The following is a 19,715-nucleotide window of genomic DNA, read 5'->3' on the forward strand; positions in this document are numbered from 1 at the left end:
ATCATCTCAGTGTGGCAGGGAGGACTCATGTATGGGTTAATATGACCATGAGCTCTGTAGGTCCCGCGCAATCTGTTCCTTTCCAGTAAGGATCATCTCAGTGTGGCAGGGAGGACTCATGTATGGGTTAATACGACCATGAGCTCTGTAGGTCCCGCGCAATCTGTTCCTTTCCAGTAAGGATCATCTCAGTGTGGCAGGGAGGACTCATGTATGGGTTAATACGAGCATGAGCTCTGTAGGTCCCGCGCAATCTGTTCCTTTTCAGTAAGGATCATCTCAGTGTGGCAGGGAGGACTCATGTATGGGTTAATACGAGCATGAGCTCTGTAGTTCCGGCGGCGCATCTTGGGTGCTTTGTTTACTTGGATATGCTCAGTGACCAGAGAATCTACATCTAAATCCTTAAGTTCAGCATTACTCTGCATTTTTAAGCATGTGCAGCAAAAATTCAGTACTCTTTTTGGGCCATCGACCTTGTGTCCAGCATCACTGCTTGGCCTAGGCACACCTGCCAACTCCACCATTGTAATGTCGGAATGGTACGCACTGTTTCTGTAAAGTGACATCTTTCAGATACTTTGTGGCTTTTCGTATATGCATACCCTTGATGGCCTGGGCAGTTTCATGTGTGTTCTTAAAGTGAACAGGAGGATTGAAACCTCTTGATTTGCATGACTTTGTGGGGTTCTCCGGATCAAGTGAATAGCGAACCATTTTCACAGATTACCACTAGACACTGGACGTCCGGAGTCGGCATGGACCACCGGCCCCTACCAGTGGAGGGACTCGGTCGTCCTCACTCCCGCCCATCACGTTCCTCTGCAAATGGCAGAGGCCAATCGGCACCGGCTTCCAAAGTCGGCGCTCAGCCACGTCCCCCTGCATGAGAAACCATCGCCACCAGCGAGGATTTAGTAGCCTTGGGAGTTCTCCTCACTGGGCCCTGGAGGCCGCAGCCCCCGAGGCCAGGATAGCGGCGATGGCAGGAGAATTGAGCACTTGGAGCAACACAGGAGAACCACTCGGAGCTTTTTGTTTTTTTTCCACAGATGGGGTTTCACCATGTTGGCCAGGCTGGTCTCGAACTCCTGACCTCAGGTGATCCACCCACCTCAGCCTCCCAAAGTGGTGGGATTACAGGTGTGAGCCACTGAGCCCAGCCAGGAGCTTCATTTTAAGAGTGCCGGTGAGCAGCTCAGATGGAGAAGGTGTCAGCACTGCTGCCTAGAGTTGTATTGTGTATTTAGGGCTTTACATTTACCCAGACCTCCCCTGCAAGCTGATAGAGCTCTCATGGTACAAGCAAATCAGAATTAGGGATCTTACTGTTTGTAGCCAACATTGCCACATAAGCAGTAGAAATGAGGTTGTTTGATTCTCTTTATTGGACTGAAATGACAAGTAAATCTGAATTATTTTTAGGTCATTGTACCTAACCCTCTATGTTCACTGTAGCTCTGCTTCTTTTTCCTTCTGGGACTCAGTTCACCCGTAAAATGGGATAGTAAAGCACCTCCCTCATTCATTGTGATATTTCAGAAATTGAAAATGATCAATACAATATCTAGCATAGAGTAAGGGCTGAAAGAATGTTAGCTGCTATTTTAGGATGATGACGGTCATCAGTATTCTTCCCTTTCTCATCAGTTACCAGCAGTGAGATCTGTCCATTCCCAGGGACCACTGGGATTAGGAGGTGGTTTTATTACCAGCATGGGCACTAATGTGATTGAAATATTCCTTCCCACTTCTATTTTGCTCCTGAAGAAATCCTACAATCCTGGGGCCAGGCATGGTGGCTCACATCTGGAGTCCCAACACTTTCGGAGGCTGAGGCAGGAGGATCACCTGAGGTTCGAAGTTTGAGACCAGCCTGGCCAACATGGCAAAACCATGTCTCTACTAAAAAATACAAAAAATTAGCCAGGTGTGGTGGCGCATGACTGTACTCCCAGCTATTCCACAGGCTGAGGCAGGAGAATTGCTTGAACCTGGGAGGCGGAGGCTGCAGTGAGCTGAGATCCACATAATTACATATGGAAAACATATACTGTATAAAAACTCCTGGGGCTTAAGGAAATGAGATGAAACTGAAATCCCTGGAAAGATTTAGTGTACTTTAGCCCAGATGACACAGTGAGACTCTCAAAAAAAAAAAGGAAATCCTACATTAGCTTCCTGTTTTCCCATCTAGTGGCACTTCCTGGCTTTCTTGTTTTTTACTGTATTTTCAGAGAGTGAAACCTTCCTCCTTCACGTATGTCTTTGTGTGTTAAGATGACCCCTTTATGCTTAGCTATCCTTCGACATCCTCCATTAGACAGCAGTGTCCTTTTTGGTTTCCTTGTTCTTCCTTGGCAGGGGTTATAAAATTAGTTAGTTGATATAAAAAAAAAAAAAGCCTGAATAGTCTTTGAAGAAAGGTCAGCACTCAAGAGATTAAGATGTTGTTCACTGAGAAAAGTACACAAAAAGTAGTGTGTTTAGACTTGAAACTTCATATAAAGTTGTGTGGGAGCCAGGTGCAGTGGCTCACACCTGTAATACCACCACTTTGGGAGGCCGAGGCAGTAAGATGGCTTAGGCTCACACCTGTAATACCACCACTTTGGGAGGCCGAGGCAGTAAGATGGCTTAAGTTCAGGAGTTTGAGACTGGCCTGGGCAACATAGTGAGGCCCAATCCATGCAAAAGAAAAAAAAATTAGGCCGGGTGCAGTGGCTCAAGCCTGTAATCCCAGCACTTTGGGAGGCCGAGGCAGGTGAATCACGAGGTCAAGAGATCGAGACCATCCTGGTCAACATGGTGAAACCCCGTCTCTACTAAAAATATAAAAAATTAGCTGGGCATGGTGGTGTGTGCCTGTAATCCCAGCTACTCAGGAGGCTGAGGCAGGAGAATTGCCTGAACCCAGGAGGCAGAAGTTGCGGTGAGCCGAGATCACACCATTGCACTCCAGCCTGGGTAACAAGAGCAAAACTCTGTCTCAAAAAAAAAAAAGAAAAAAAATTAGGTGGGTGTGGTGTCATGTGCCCTGTAGTCCCAGCTACTCGGGAGGCTGAGGTGGAAGCGTCACATGAGCCCAGGAGGTTGAGGCTGCAGTGAGCCGTGATCTGCCACTGCACTTCAGCTTGGGTGACAGAGCAAGATCCTGTCTCAAAAAAAAAAAAAAAAATTGTGTGGCTAGTCCATGAGACGATGTATGTAGCACTTAACAGCATCAGCATCTGTACATGGTGTTTACTACGTAGTGTACTCTTGGCTGCTACCCCAAGAGCTGTTATCAACATTACTCCTACCTCTTCAGCATTTGTGGGGCCTTTATTATCCACCCTGGGCCATCCCATTTTAAAGAGAGCAAAAAGAAAATTGAATAGACTTCAAAGGAAATCATTTAATGTGATTATGTATTTGGGAAATCAAACCCTCCTCCTTGAATAAAGAAAGGTAAAATGATTTGGAATTATTTAGAAGACAGAAGAGAAAGCTGAATAGAATTCTAATCATAGTAGTAAAGCTCCATCAATTTAGAGTCAGATTATTTCAGTTTTGATCATTGAACAGAACCGAATCAGGAAAATAATTTGGTGAGCAAATTAATGGTATACACAAGATTAAGGATGTTGCTGAATGCTTATTTACTGGAAGTGATTTTAAGCAATTTAGAAGTATCAGTGTACATTTAAAATCTGTAATCTAATTGTGATCTGTCTTAGTCCATTTGGGCTGCTATAACAAAATGCCTGAGTATCTTATAAAGAACAGAAATTTATTTATTTATTTATTTATTTAGAGAGCCTTGCACTGTCACCCAGGCTGGAGTGCAGTGGTTACGATCTCAGCACACTGCAACCACTGCCTCCCGGGCTCAAACGATTCTCATATCTCGGCTTCCTGAGGAGCTGGGACTGCAGGTGTGCACCACCAGGCCCAGCTAATTTTTTGGGTATTTTTAGTAGAGATGGGGTTTCACTGTATTGGCCAGGCTGGTCTCGAACTCCTGGCCTCCAGTGATCTGCCCACCTTGGCCTCCCAAAGTGCTGGGATCACAGGCATGAGCCACTGCACCTGGCCCAGAAATTTATTTCTCACAGTTTTGGAGGCTAGGAAGTTCAAGATCAAGGCTCTAGCAGATTTGTGTCTGGAGAGGGCCCACTTCCTGTTTCATAGAAGATCTATTCTATGTGTCTTCACGTAGCAGGAGGGGCTCTCTTGGACCTACTTTATAAGGCACTAATCCCACTTTATAAGGCACTAATCCCATCATGAGGGCTCTGCTTTCATGATGTAAACAACTTCCAAAAGATCCCACCTATTAACACCTTCATGTTGGTGATTAGGTTTCAACATATGAATTTTGAGGGGACACTAACATTCAGACCATAGCACAAACCTTTCCTTCATGGTCATTAAATTACAGTGTGTACCATATAATGGGTGTTCAGAAAGCTTTATTGAATAAATTTCCTTTTCGCTCCCACTAAGCACTTCCAGATTACTTATTGTCCAAAGACAATAATTATAGTAAGTTTGTTGTTGTTATTTTGTGGATTAAAAATATTTCTGTAATTCAGTATTTTACAAAAGTCCTCATACCTCAGTTCCTCTTCCCAGTACTTTCCCAAATTAGCTAAGAGTTTTTAATATCTTCCTTTTATAGGGAGAAAAAACATATAGGAGTGATTCTGAATAATTATTTGTTATGAGAACCCTGATATTGCCTGTTTTAGAATCAAATCCCAAGGCAGTTAAAATTTGATTTATTATCAAGTTTCCAGAAGTTAACACTTAAATCATCTCAGCACCACAGATGCAATTATGCTTAAACTCTGCATAGCTTGTACTGTGTTATAATGTTACTTTGAAAACTAGTTTTTATAAAGTGTATTTCTTTACAATTTGCACTTCTATCTGGTAAAATTTCCTTCCTTCATTGAAATTGTTCTCTGTGCTTTTCCATTATACAGAAAATTTTGGCTTTTATACCTTGGCAACTGTTTTTCAAATTTATTGACAATTGAGATGAAAATGGGAACTGGCCACAGGTTTTAGAGAATGATTCGCAGTAATCATAGAAGGCTATTAAAATATGCTGCAGGCAACATTTTAATTAACTAAGGCCTTTAGTCTATAGCAATGTACATTTTGTGATCATGTCCTTGTCATATTCTTTTAACACTTGTATTTATTCATATACTAATTTATCTATAATTGGCAAAAGGTCTGTGGGTCATTAGCACAAATTAGCAAGTTGCAGCTATTTATACACGACTTACATAATCATTTTTTCCCTTTTGCTTTTCGCATCATTAGATTTTGGACAATCCTGGAAATTGTACCCTAAATATATGGTCTCTGATAAACTAAATTACTCAACTCTGGATCATCCAGATGTGTATTACAATCTGGGTGCTTGCTATGTACTCTACATTCAGTTCTGTGGGTTTTCGTATTTGGCATTCTCCCCTTCACGTGAGCACACCTTCATTTAAGTACAGAAGGAAAGCTATATTAACACAATGAATACATTGTTGTATTTGGCAGTGCAGAGATCCAAGGAGATTAATGATCTTGCCTGCAGCTCTTGTCATACCTTCCCCCACTATCAAAAATTAAATGTCATGTATAACAACTCACTCTCCGTTACTTAATTACATGTGAAAAATATGTACTGTGTAACTCCTGGGGCTAAAGGAAACAAGATGAAACTGAAATCCTTGGAAAGATTTAGCGCTAGCTGTTGAGCCCCACTGAGTAAAAGTGGACTTATCATGGGCTCCATCTTCCTGGATCGATTGCAGATTTGTCTTGTTTTTGTAATTAAAAATATACCATGGCTTGTTATCCTCTGCTCATATCCCTGAAAGATGATATTGCTTGAAATGAATGTGAGTGTCAGAGTCATCTTGAGATGACCATCTGAAGAAGCAACTTAGATGCCTGTTTTAAAAACCCTTCTTGTGCTCTTGACTTATTAGATCTAGTTTTGATAAATATGAAAAATAAATGCGTGTACAAGCATGAGTTTTACTTTCATAAAGAAACATTCATTTTTTTAGACAGGTGTTGACAGAGCACCTACTTGTGTTGATGCTGTGGAGTCAGTGATGGAAAGAACACAATCTCTGTCTGAAAGGAGAGGAGACAGAGAATAAACAATAGTCTAGTACCTTTTCCAGTGATATAAGTACTATGATGCTGTAGGTACATATAGGAGATGCATCTGATGTAGTCTTTGGAGCCTGTGGGGAAGATGTCACAGAGAAAGATGCTTAGGCTAAGACTGAAGGAAGTAAGCAAAGTCATAAGATGTATAGAAACCCAGTTTCCAGAATTGGATACCCAATTAAAATACCTGGACATTTGCTTCTAGGAGAAAACAGTCTTTCTTTGGGAAAGTATCATTGGGTATAGCTGTGTAGATCAATTGTTTTGAATTCTGTAAGGTAGCATGATGTTGGCTGCAGGTTTTTCATAGATGGCTCTTATCATTTTGAGGTGTTCCTCCCACGTGTAGTCTGTTGAGGGTTTTTGTTACGAAAGTATGTTGGATTCTATGAAAAGCTTTTTCTGCATCTATTGAGATAATAATCATATGATTTTTGCTTTTAATCCTGTTTATGTGGTGAATCATGTGTATGGATTTGCATATGTTGAACCAGCCTTGCATCCCAGGAATAAAGACTAATTGATGTGCTGCTGGATTCGGTTTGCTAATATTTTGTTGATGATTTTATTTTTACTTCTATGTCCATAAGGCACACTGGCCTGAAGTTTTCTTTTTGCATTGTATCTCTGCCAGATTTTGGTGTTCGGTTGATGCTGCCTTCATAGAATGAGTTAGGGAGGAGCCCCTCCTCCTTGATTTTTTTGGAATAGTTTCAGTAGGATTGGTATCAGTTTTTCTTTGTACATCTGGTAGAATTCAGTTGTGAATCCATCTGGTCCAGGGCTTTTTTTGGTTGGCAGGTTTTTTTATTACCAATTCAATTTCAAAAGTTGATATTGGTCTATTCAGTTTTACTCGTTCGTGGGCTGAATTGGTCATTTTTTCTTTGCTACTTCCATTCCTTAATATAATTCCTGCATATATGAGCTGATGGGAATTGTGCATGAATTTGTTTCACCCATTTTGGCACTCAGAAAAACTAATTGGGATGGTCGTCAGGGATGATGAGAGCTTGCCTTTTTTCTTTTTTGCTTGTCAATATTTATATTATTTGCCCAGTGAAATTCTTGTTTCCTTGGGTAGACCCCCACTTCCCACCTCCCAACACACACACACACACACACAAAATAGTGAAACAGTAATCTAGATGCCTGTCTCCCTCTGTGGAAGCTGAGGAACCAATTCTTTCTCTTACTGCCAAAGTGTGGCCAGCAGCTGGTCACGTGTCTTACACTTGGGCAGTGTAATACCTTAGGCTTAGAACTGGAAGCAAGCAATGTGAGTGATTTGATATGAATGGTGTTTATTCATAGAGCCACAGTGCCCTGGCCAAACGCCCTGGCTACATCATTCTGTCCCCAACTTCCTTGTCCTCTGGAGGTCTTTAAGTTCCCAACTGTCCCAAGCTTAATCCTATAGTTTGTCAGTTTTGTGAAAGCTCAGTATCCCTCTAATAAATTCTCTTTTGCTTAAGTTGGCCCAAATTCATTTTTATTGCTTACTGGCAAAGAATCTTAATGAATGGGAAGGGTGATAAGAAATAGAGCTATCTGAACAAATGACAAGCAACCAGAGTGAGGTGTTTGGTTCCCTTTGTGCCTATTCCTGTCACTTGTATGCTTTTAGCCTTAGAATTTTGAGTTTTTCCTCCTTCAAATGACTTTAGAAGAGCATACAGCTTCTGAACAAATCTCTATTGAGGATCTCCTGTATGACTAATTACCATTGCGAAACCATTGTTGGCTTTTGAAATGAGATTACCATGATTATCAAAGAGGAATCAGGCAGGAATTGTCCCAGTTTGTCCCTAGGGGTGGGGATCCCAGCACATGGCCTTATGGTGAGGGATGTATACTAAGGTCTGTGTATCTGAATGTTTGGGATTTGTCAGCCAGGAATAAGAGAGGAATGGCTGAGAGTATCTACTGTACTATCTTTTAGAAAGACTCTCTTGGAAGGCTGGGCACAGTGACTCACACCTATAATCCCAGCATTTTGGGAGGCCAAGATGGGTGATCACTTGAGGCCAGGAGTTCGAGACCAGCCTGGCCAACATGGCAAAACCCTGTCTCTACTAAAAATGCCAAAAAAAATTAGCTGGGCATGGTGGCATGTGCCTGTAATCCCAGCTACTCAGGAAGCTGAAGCAAGAGAATCACTTGATTGGCAGAGGTTGCAATGAGCTGAGATCATGGCACTGCATTCCAGCCTGGGTGACAGAGAGAGAACCTGTCTCACCAAAAAAAAAAAAAAAAAAAAAAAAAAAAACAGTCTTTGATAAATTTGTTAGGGTAAGTTGTCTATTCCATCCAGTCCCAGGTTCCCCATGGCAACTCTCCCACCAGCCTGTACTGCCAAATATTTTATGAGCCATCTTTTCCTCTGCACAACTGGCAAAAATTATTTAGAACATGCCTGGGGCCACTTGTGTAAAATGTGGGTGTAGATACTGCTTTTCTCCCAGCAGCCCTTATTAGTGATTGACATTGTTTGAAGTGCCAAGTAAATAGAGATCATTATTCCACTGTCATTGGACTTTTGTTTGTGATTTGACATTCTCAGCTATTTTGGTAGTTTCTTCTAACTGTGAATTGGAACTGTTCACTCTGTTCACACAGTTAGGAGTATCTCCTGGAATCTTTTTGGAAAGGAATCTTTCCATTGAGATAGAACGATTTGCTTTGTTTTGTATGTTAATTCAGTGTCATGTTCCAATTAATACAGGAAATGTAGAGATTATTTTTTAGTATCCTGAAATGTCTCAGACCACCAGATTTAGTGCAATTAGGAAACATTATCTCTGCCTCGTGGGTTGTGTTCACGTGTTCCACATTTATTCAACGTGTGTGTGTGTATGTGTGTGTGTGTACATGCATGTGTACATGCACAAAAATTATGTGCTAGGCACTGATTGTAGTTGTAATCATTTTAGAACAAGTTGCAAAAAAGAAATAAACAAAGTCAGCCTGCTCAACAGTCCAGGCTGAATTCAGACACATAACTTCTGCTTTTGATAAAATCCTACTTTATTGGCATAAAATGAGATCCTATGGATTTGGTGACAGGACGTTTCCAAGAGGCAGGCCCAGAGTCCCTGAAGACAGTCATGATTTTAAGTGACATTCTAAATAATTCAAACATATTTTCATCACACTTTCACTTTTTTTCTTGCTCAGGTAATCTTAATTTCGATGGAATACACATAACACAAAATTTGACCATATGACCCAGCAATACTACTTGTGGGGTATATATGCAAAGAATTGAAAGCTGGGTCTGGAAGAGATATTTCTATATCCGTGTTCACAGCAACATTATTTACTGTAGCCAAAAGGTGAAAGCAACTGAGTATAACGTATAACACAAAATGTACCATCTTAACCTTTTTTTTTTTTTTTTGAGACAGAGTTATTCTGTTGCTCAGGCTGGAGTGCAGTGGCATGATCTCAGCTCACTGCAGCCTCTGCCTTCCTGGATTCAAGTGATTCTCCTACCTCAGCCTCCTCAGTAGCTGGGATTACAGGTGCATGCCACCACACCTGGCTAATTTTTGTATTTTTAGTAGAGACAGCGTTTCACCATGTTAGTCAGGCTAGTCTTGAACTGCTGACCTCGTGATCCACCCACCTCGGCTTCCCAAGTGCTAGGATTACAGGCATGAGCCACCGTGTCCAGCCCCCATCTTAACCATTTTAAGTGTACAGTTCGGTGGCAGGAAGTACATTCACATTGTTGGGCAACCATCATCACCATCCATCTCCAGAATTATTTCACCTTCCTAAACTGAAACGCTGTATACATTAAACAATAAGTCCCCATTCTTCCCTCCCCTAGCCCCTGGCAGCCACCATTCTACTGTCTGCCTCTAAATCTGACTGCCCTAGGTACCTCACATAAGTGGAGTCATGCAGTATTTGCCCTTCTGTGACTGGTATATTTCACTTAGCATATATTTTCAATGTTGATTTGTGTCATAGCATGCGCAAGAATTTCTTACCTTTTTAAGGCTGAATAATGTTCCATTTTATATATATGCCATGTTTGTTTATCCATGCACCCTTGATGGGAATTTGGGTTGCTGCCACCTTTTGGCATCCATAAATAATGCTGCTATGAACATGGATATACAAATGTCTCTTCCAGACCCTACTTTCATTTCTTTTGGATATATACCACACAAATGGAATTACCAAGTCATACAGTTATTTTATTTCTAATTTTCTGAAGAACCACCATACTGTTTTCCATAGTAGCCATCCCATTTTACATCCCTACCAACAATGTTCTAATTTCTTTATATCCTTGCCAACATTCCTTTTTATATATATAATATCTATCCTATCACAGGTTCTAATTTCTTTATATCCTTGCCAACATTCCTTTTTATATATATAGTATCTATCCTAATGAGTGTGAGGTGGTATCTCATTGTGATTTTGATGTGCATGATTTGCACTTCCCTGATGGATTAGTGATATTGAGCATCTTTTCATGTGCTTATTCGCTTTTTGTGTGTTTTCTTTGTAGAAATGTCTATTCAAGTCCCTTGTCCATTTTTAAAAATGAGGTTGTTTGTTTTGCTGTTGTTGTTGAGTTATAGGAGTCTTTACATATTCTAGATATTAACCACTTGTCAGATATAAGATTTGCAAATATTTTCTCCCATTTTATAAGTTGCCTTTCACTCTGTTGATTGTGTCTTTTGATATACACAAGGTTTTTTTATTTTGATGTCCAATTTATCTATTTTTGTTGTTGCTGTCTGCTTTTGGTGTTGTGTGCAAGAAATTATTGTCAAATCCAGTATCTCAAAGCATTTCCCCTATGTTTTCACCAAAGAGTTTAATAATTTTAGCTCTTATATTAGGTCCTTAATTCATTTTGGGTCAATTTTCATATATGGTATAAAGGAAGGCTATTACTTCATTCTTTTTTCCCCTCTCTTAGAGTTGAGGATCTCTCTGTGTTGCTCAGGTTGGAGTGTAGTGGCTCATCACAGGCATGATCATAGTGCAATTTAGATTCATATTCCTGGGCTCAAAGCCATCTTCTCACCTCAGCCTTTTGTGTAGCTAGTACTACAGTTGCACCCCATCTATATAACCTTCACCCAAAAGACTTCATTCTTTTACACGTAGATATCCAGTTTTTCCAGCACCATTTGTTGAAAAGATCATCCATTCCCACATTGAATGGTCTTGATGTTCTGGTTGAAAATCACTCATGTCTGTCATTCCAGCACTTTGGGAGGCTGAGGTGGGAGGATTTCCTGAGCTCAGGAATTCAAGACCAGCCTGGGCAACATAGCAGTGAGACCTCATCTCTACTAAAATTCCAAAAGAAAATTAGCCCGATGTGGTGGCACACACCCATGGTCCCAGCTACTTGGAAATCTGAGGTGTGAGGATTGCTTGAGCCCAGAGGGTCAAGGCTGCAATGAGCCATGATCATGTCACCCACACTGCTGCCTGGGCAATAGAGGAAGACTGCGTTTAAAAAAAAAAAAAAAGCCAGGAATGGTGGCTTGCATCTGTAGACCCAGCTACTCAGAAGGCTGAGATGGGAGGTTCACTTGAGCCTGGGAGTTGGAGGCTTCAAGTCTGCAATGAGCTATGGTCATGCCACTGCACTCCAGCATGGGTGACAGAGAGAGACCCTGTCTCAAAATACCTACATACATACGTACACACACACACATATACAAGGGTTTGTTTCTCGGCTGTTTGTCCTATTTCATTGGTTAATATGTCTATTTTTATGCCAATACCACACTGTTTTGATTACCATAGCTTTGCAGTAAGTTTGGACATCAAGGAAGGGTAAGACCTCTAACTCTGTTTTTCTTTTTCAAGATTGTTTTGGCTACTTCAGGTCCCTTAAAATTCCCTATGAATTTTAAAATGAAACACACTTTCTTGCTTTTAGAAGAGGTAGAAATGCTTTTTAATAATATCTCATATCCTGATAAAGTTATGACATTCTACAAACATGCACACACTGCCCATTGCATTAGATGTCTTCTTTTATTTTTCGTCTTTCATAAATTGTCACCATGGGCTTGTGTTTCCCTGAAACATGAGTATGTTCTCCTCGTGACCACTAATTTTTCTTTTGGCAACAATTTACATTGTTCTCTTTAAGTTTATATTAGAATATCCCATATTTATCCTAAGGAATTAGTCAAGGGCTATCAAATAATATGTTAATGAAATCCCTTATTACAGTTTGAATTATGGTTACACCTTTGAGGGATAAAGAATAAATATATAATGTTATATCAACAAATCCCTGTACATGCCATATATGTGCATCCAAAAATACAGTGAAATACTCTTCGAAGAATAGAATGAAGTTGCTGAGACAAGCCACCATAAACAGTTTAGAATTTCAAAGGAGCAAGTGGGTACAGTTGCAGTTGAAGTGGGTACAGTGAGAGTTAGTTAATATTTAATAATAGCTAGGTAGGCTTGCGTAGGAAAGAACTGAGTCCAAATGGCATCAGCAAATTTAAGGATTTACTGAGCACCTCCTGTATGTCATATGCTATATCAAGCCCTACAGTTAAGTAAGAAGTTCTCCAGCAACTTCAAAGACATGCAAATGAGTTACTATGCATCAGGCCAAACAAACATCCATAGAGGGAACTCACTGATACTGGGTTATTTTCAAACTTGGTTCCAGGGGGTAGATTTCACAGTTGAAAAGGAGCAATATGGATGGATTCAGATTCAGAGAAAGCAGAACAAGAAAACAAGGGGATACTGTTGTCACAGTCCAGGCAACATGAAAAGGACATGAATTAGGGTGGGAGCTTTGGGATTAGAAGAATAAGGAAGAAGAAAGCCTTTAGAGTAAAACCATTCAGCTCAGTGATGTTTTAAAATTTTTGGTTGATGGCTGAATGAATTAATACTAACCAAGGACGTAGCACCTGGAAGTTTAAGCATTTGAGATTTAACATCACAAAGCCATAAAAGATTCAATATTTACTTCTGTGAGCGTGCCTTGACATTTACATTGTCTCCTAACAATTCTATTAATATTAGGCATTACCCCAATTTGAAAGCTTGAGAAACCAGTGTTTTAAGTTATTTTGTATCTTACTTTTATCAGTGATAGAATCTGTACCTTTGTTTTAACCTGTCTGTGCCTTTGCTTATATTCATTTCAAAGCTAACATAGTTGTCTTGTACTATACATTATCATGGATTTATTTTTTAGTTAGGATGTAATTTACACTCAGTGCAATAGATTTTTTCTTAAGTCTGTTGAGTTTTGATAATTGCATACACCTGTGTAACCTCCACACAAAACAAAAATATAGACTATTCATTCACCTCCAAAAGATTGCTGGTGTCCCTTTACAGTCAATCTGTCCTTCCCCCAGGAGCCACCTGCTTCCTGATTTCTGTCACTGTAGCTTAGTTTCAACTGTTCTTAAACTTAACGTAAATAGAATCAAGCAGCATTTATTCTTTTGTGTCTGATTTCTTTCATTAATATAACGTTTTTGAAATTTATCCATGTTGTGTTTATCAAAGTTTATTCCTTTAATCACAGAGTAATACTCCATTCTATGAATATATAAAAATTTGATGATTCATTCTCCTGTAGGTGGACATTTAAGTTGTTTCCAGTTTTTTGTTACTATGAATAAGGTATAACCATGGCTTTTTAAAAAGTTATTATAGGCAGAGCATAGTGGCTCATGCCTGTAATCTCAGCACTTTGGGAGGCCAAGGCAGGCAGATCACTTTAGGTCAGGAGTTCAAGATTAACATGACCAATATGATGAAACCCCGCCTCTACTAAAAATACAAAAAAAATTAGCCAGATGTGGTGGCATGTGCCTGTAATCTCAGCCACTTGGGAGGCTGAAACAGGAGAATCACTTGAACCCGGGAGGCAGAGGTTGCAGTGAGCCAAGATCATGTCATTGCACTCCAGCCTGGGCAACAAGAGTGAAACTCCATCTCAAAAAAAAAAATTATTATTTTAGAATAAACTTGTATAGAGCATGTCAGACTCAGGGTAGACACAGTTACAATTCAATAACAAACAGACCCAAAACTCATGGTTTAAGACAACAAAGAAATAAACAAAAGTTTATTTCTTTCTATTTTACATACTCATCAGGGCCCAGCAAGGAGCCTTCTGTTCACCGTGGTCATTCACATACCCAGGCAGCAGAGGTTCTGTCTCAGCATGTGTTTCCATGATCACCAATGCAGAAAAAGGAAATGCCGCTAATCAAGAACTGGCTCACCTTTAAAGAGGAAGACAAATTGAAGCTAGAGGATTTACGAACAGCCCTAATAACTTTCCCAGAATAGTACTGAGGGAATTACGCTCCACTGTAATATTCATCACTCTACCTGCCAAATCACACAAAATGAAATTTTAAAGCATTTAATAGTCATTATATCTCTATAAGGGATGGGTAATATGTTAATAGATATAACGCCCAGAACCTACGTATGGAAGGTAGAGAGACTGCAGTTGATAGAGTGAGCAGACTTAGAACCATGCGTGTATTTTTACCCTGAGGAAATTGATTAAATAACTTAAAAAGCAATAGCCTAATAGCCTAGACTCGGCTAGGGATCTTAACTTGGGTAGACGAGAGGAGACATCTCTGGCTCTGAAGGCTATGAAAAGGGGCAGCACTGTAGTACCGTAGTTAAGGGTAGGTTTTGAAACCAGACCACTGGTTTTGAACCCCAGCTTTGCTATTTATTGGCTTTGTGATTTATAAGCTGTGTCACTATGGTCAGGTTGCTTAACCTTTTTCTAAAACAAAAGAAAATGAAGAAATGAAAAAATAATTCTAACTACCACAAAGACTTGTTACAAAGGTTAAATGAGTGAATGTATGTAAAGTGCTTTGAACAGTGGTACCTGGTAAGCACTCAAATGGTATGTTTCTGGTTATATTTCTAGTGACCATGTTTTCTAAATGAAAATTTGTGTTATGTATTAGTTGTTTTTTTTTTCTGTGTAACAAATTACCCAAATTGAATGGCAGAAAACAACACCCGCTTATTGGCTCACAGTTGTATAGGTCAGAATGCCGGCATGGCGAGGCATGGCTCAGTTCTCTGCTCAGGGTATCACCAAGCTGAAGTCAAGGCATTGGCCAGGCTGAGTTCTTGGCTGGAGGCTTTGGGGGAAAAGTCACTTCCAGGCTCATTCTTGTTGAAGTCTCTATTTTCTTTTCTTTTCTTTTTTTTTTTAAGACAAATGGGCGATCTGTTGCCAGGCTGGAGTGCAATGGGCGATCTCGGATTACTGCAACCTCCACTGCCCAGGTTTAAGCGATTCACCTGCCTCAGTCTCCCAAGTAACTGGGACTACAGGTGCACGCCACCGTGCCCTGCTAGCTTTTGTATTTTTTGTTTGTTTTGTATTTGTTTTGTTTTGTTTAATTTTTGTATTTTTAGTAGAGATGAGGTTTCACCATGTTGACCAGGATGGTCTTTATCTCTTGACCTTGTGATCCTCCTGCCTCAGTCTCCCAAAGTGCTGGGATTACAGGCGTGAGCTACTGTGCCCGGCCGAGTCTCTATTTTCTTGCTGTTTCTCAGATGGGGGCTGCTCTCAGCTCATAGAGGTCCCCCACATTCCTTGTCAGGAAGTACCCTCCATCCTGAAGTAAGTAACGGTGTTTCCACTCTCTGACTTCCTGTCTGTGACCTCTAGGCATTCCACAAAGAATTTAATCAGTTTAGAATTCATCAACCTACTAATTTAAGGATTTAGGATACTGAGGTTCTAAGTGAAATCCCCAGATTTAAAGGGCTTGTATGATTAGGTCAGGCCCAAACTCGTCATCTCCCTTTGTCTAACAGTCAGCTGTGAATTATATAGCCTAATTATGGAAGTGAAATCTGTCTGTAAACCAGGGGCGGAAATCTTGGGAGACTTCTTAACATTTTGTCTAACGCAAGTTACATGATTTTTACCAGTATGAGTTTCATTTTTATAACAAAACAGAATTCAAATCAGGATCCAGAATGTGTGTTTGCCACAAATATAAATATATTCTACAAACGAGAAACTGAATTAGAGGTATTCTTAGCATGCTTTTGGAGAAAAACTAAATTGAGATCCCTTGGGTAGTGTATCCTTTCTCACACCACTATGAAAATACTGAGACTGGGTAATTTATAAAGGAAAGAGGTTTAACTAACTCACAGTTCAGCGTGACTGGAGAGGCCTCAAGAAACTTACAATCATGTGACAGGGGAAGCAAAGCACCTTCTTCACCAACTGCCTAAGCAAAGGCAGTAGGAAGGAGAATGAATGCAGGAGGAACTACCACACACTTAGAAAACCATCAGATCTCTTGAGAACTCACTCACTGTCACAAGAACAGCATGGGGGAAACTGCCCCCGTGATTCAGGTACCTCCACCTGGTCACTCCTTTGACATGTGAGAATTGTGGAGATTATGATTCAAGATTAGGTTTTGGGTGGGGACACAGGCAAACCTTATCAGGTAGTAATGCCACAATTGTGGTTGTTTACTTAGCTGCATTCCTCACTGGTTGCTAATATCAAAGGCAAGAATTGTCTTTTATCCATTTTTGTGTACCTAGTATAAATATTTGTTAAATAAAGAAATATATATATTCAAAATAAAATCAAAGCTATATAGTCAAGTTTCAACCAATCAAAGTAACCACCAGCCAGCTTAAATTGAAAGGAGAATGTATTGTAAGAGTACAGGGGGCTGGGCACAGTGGTTTACCCCTATAATCCCAGCACTTTGGGAGGCCGAGGTGGGTGGATCACGAGGTCAAGAGATTGAGACCATCCTGGTCAACAAGGTGAAACCCCATCTCTACTAAAAATACAAAAATTAGCTGGGCATGGTGGCGCATGCCTGTAGTCCCAGCTACTCGGGAGGCTGAGACAGGAGAATTGCTTGAACCCAGAAGGCGGAGGTTGCAGTGAGCCGAGATTGTGCCATTGCACTCCAGTCTGGGTAACAACAGCAAAACTCCGTCTCAAAAAACAAAAAGAGTACAGGAATGCCTCATGGACTCTTAATAAAAGATCCATACAACTGATGCTCCAGAGGAACCAGGGCAGCTCTAGAGATGTCAGCAGAAGGGAGTTCTGAACCACTGTTTATCGCTGAGCATTTCCATTGATAGTTTTGACATTGCGCTCCTGATCTTTATAGGTCTCTTCTAAATTTTAAGCACCTGGGAGAGAGAAGTTGATTGGTCCAAACTGAGGCAGGTGTCTGCCCCTTTATCTGATCTGGTTGAGGACAAGGCTATTAGTGTTACCTAATGTTGACATTATGGCCCATCCAAGGAATCACTGTGAGCTGGGTGGACACCCCAAGAAATGGCCCTTACATGTAGTAAATACTGATGGCTGGCTGAGTACAGGCAGCATGGTCTCACTAACTCATGGAAACAGCTCAGAAAGCATGGGGCGACTTCGGTAATTCTGGTTTATTTTTTCTGCCTTATTAAGATCATTTTTGTTCAACAGACATTTACATCATAGTACACCTACTCCCCACCAGGTACCACACTACAAGCTGGGGATACAAAGGAATAAGATCTAATCCCTGTGCTCAGAGTGGGAGAAAAACCAGCACAAGTAATTTTAACAGAGCATGGCAAGTACAGCAATGAGAACACACATGCCATGTTCCGTGCTCTGGGAAATGGGTCTCACTCTTATCCATGGGAGAAGTCCATTATTTCTCTCCCAGCAGCTCTTAAAGATAATTATAAAAACACCTACAAACAATTACAATTCCTGGCTGTGTTCTCTTTGAGGCACTGGGGCCTAAGAAACTTAGGTTAATTATATAGAAAGGAAAGTTTCGGCCAGGTTGGTGGCTCACACCTGTAATCCTAGCACTTTCGGAGGCCAAGGCAGGCAGATCACTTGAGACCAGGAGTTCAAGACCTGTCTGGCCAACATAGCGATACGCCATCCCTACTAAAAATACCAAAATTAGCCACATATGGTGGCACCTGTAGTCCCAGCTACTTGAGTGGCTGAGGCACAAGAATTGCTTGAGCCAAGATCACATCACTACACTCCAGCCTGGGCGAGAGAGATTCTGTCTCAAAAATAAATAAATAAATAAAAATTTAATTATAAAGCAAACAGATTTCATTTCTTAGAAGAATCATAGGATATGAGGGCTCAAAAGTTCTCCAGATATCATTCAGGCCCCACTGCTTGTCTGAAGTATAAATACCTTCTCTCCTCTCGTTCACTCTTCCTAATTTTCTCTTTAAAATTGCAGCTATGTCAGCTCTCCATGACTTGATGCTGAGGGATGTGACCATTTACTATTAAGTGGATTATAAAGGATTATGAACTGTAACTTCTTATAGCAGCTTTCTTCTTTTCATGGAGAGTAATTGTTGATTGTCTATTATGTAAGGTTAAAAAATTTTAATATGGACTTTAAAGGTCACGAAAGTCATACTAATTTGTGAAAAAAAAGTCATTAAATTGTGAAGAGATAACTTGGCCAATTTGAGGTAACTTGATTCAGTTAATCATGATCTCTCAATAAGAATTCATGTACAGCCATATTTTTAATGCTGGTAACCTTTGAAAGAGATCTGAAAAGCCATCTATTGAATTATGGCCAAGTATACTCTGTGCTGTGAGTTCCAGATCTAGAGCAGACGTGGCCTGTTGACTTTCGGCCCTAAGCTAAGCTGAGCTTTATTTTGTTGTTCCGTGGGAGAAACTGAATGGGAAATGGAATTACCACTGGGAAAATGCTGTTCTTTACCCACGAGTGATGGATTACTTTTTCTATATGTGAGCAAACTGCTGAGGAATGGACCGTACTCCCTGAAAAACAATAGCCAAGCCATCTCTTAACATAATAATATCTGCTCAAGGCATCTGTAATGCAGTCAGAAAAAATAGATACGTGCTTGATACGCTATGTCACTTTATAGGGGTAGTTTTTCTCCCATTTGCTTTGGTTTGGTTCATGCCTAGATAGCCTAAGAATCCAAGAAGTATGGAGCTTGAAATGGCACCTAGACTTCATATCTTTATTTATGCTGTGCCTCATTCCACAAAGAATGTAACCAATTTAGGATTCTTATAGCTAAGCTACTTACTTAAGGGATCTAGAAACTGAGGCTCTGAGAAGTGGTTTCCCCAAAGTCCCTCTGTTAGTTAGTGGAAGGGCTGGAACCGAGACTCCTACATTTCTGTCTCCTTGTTGAGGAGAGTTGTCATTACATCCCAACCCAGCCCACCCCACCATTCATTCATTGTTATTTCAATAACTATGTTAAGAACAAACACTTGCCAAGCACTGTGTTAGTGTAATAGGAAATAGGATGGACATGAGTCCTGTCCTCAGAGGACAGCTTATCATCTAGAGAGAAGTTCAGATTTGGAGCAAATGTTCACACAAATCAGTTAGGTAAAATATGAAAGAAATAGACCTATAACAGCAATCGTTGTCTAGGGCGCTATGAGTATATTAAGAAGGTCCTAGAAGGCTTGTTCTAGGAAATGATGTTTATGATGAGCT

At 40.4% G+C, this 19,715-nt stretch overlaps 1 protein-coding gene across 30 annotated transcripts in view; it reads left to right on the top strand.

Moving 5' to 3' along the window:
- Positions 1-19,715, top strand: part of PATJ (PATJ crumbs cell polarity complex component) — a 411,839-nt gene that overhangs the window by 260,444 nt on the left and 131,680 nt on the right. The gene's annotated exons all lie outside the window — the stretch shown is intronic.

Source organism: Callithrix jacchus, chromosome 7 (genome assembly GCF_049354715.1).
Source record: "Callithrix jacchus isolate 240 chromosome 7, calJac240_pri, whole genome shotgun sequence".
NCBI lineage: Eukaryota > Metazoa > Chordata > Mammalia > Primates > Cebidae > Callithrix > Callithrix jacchus.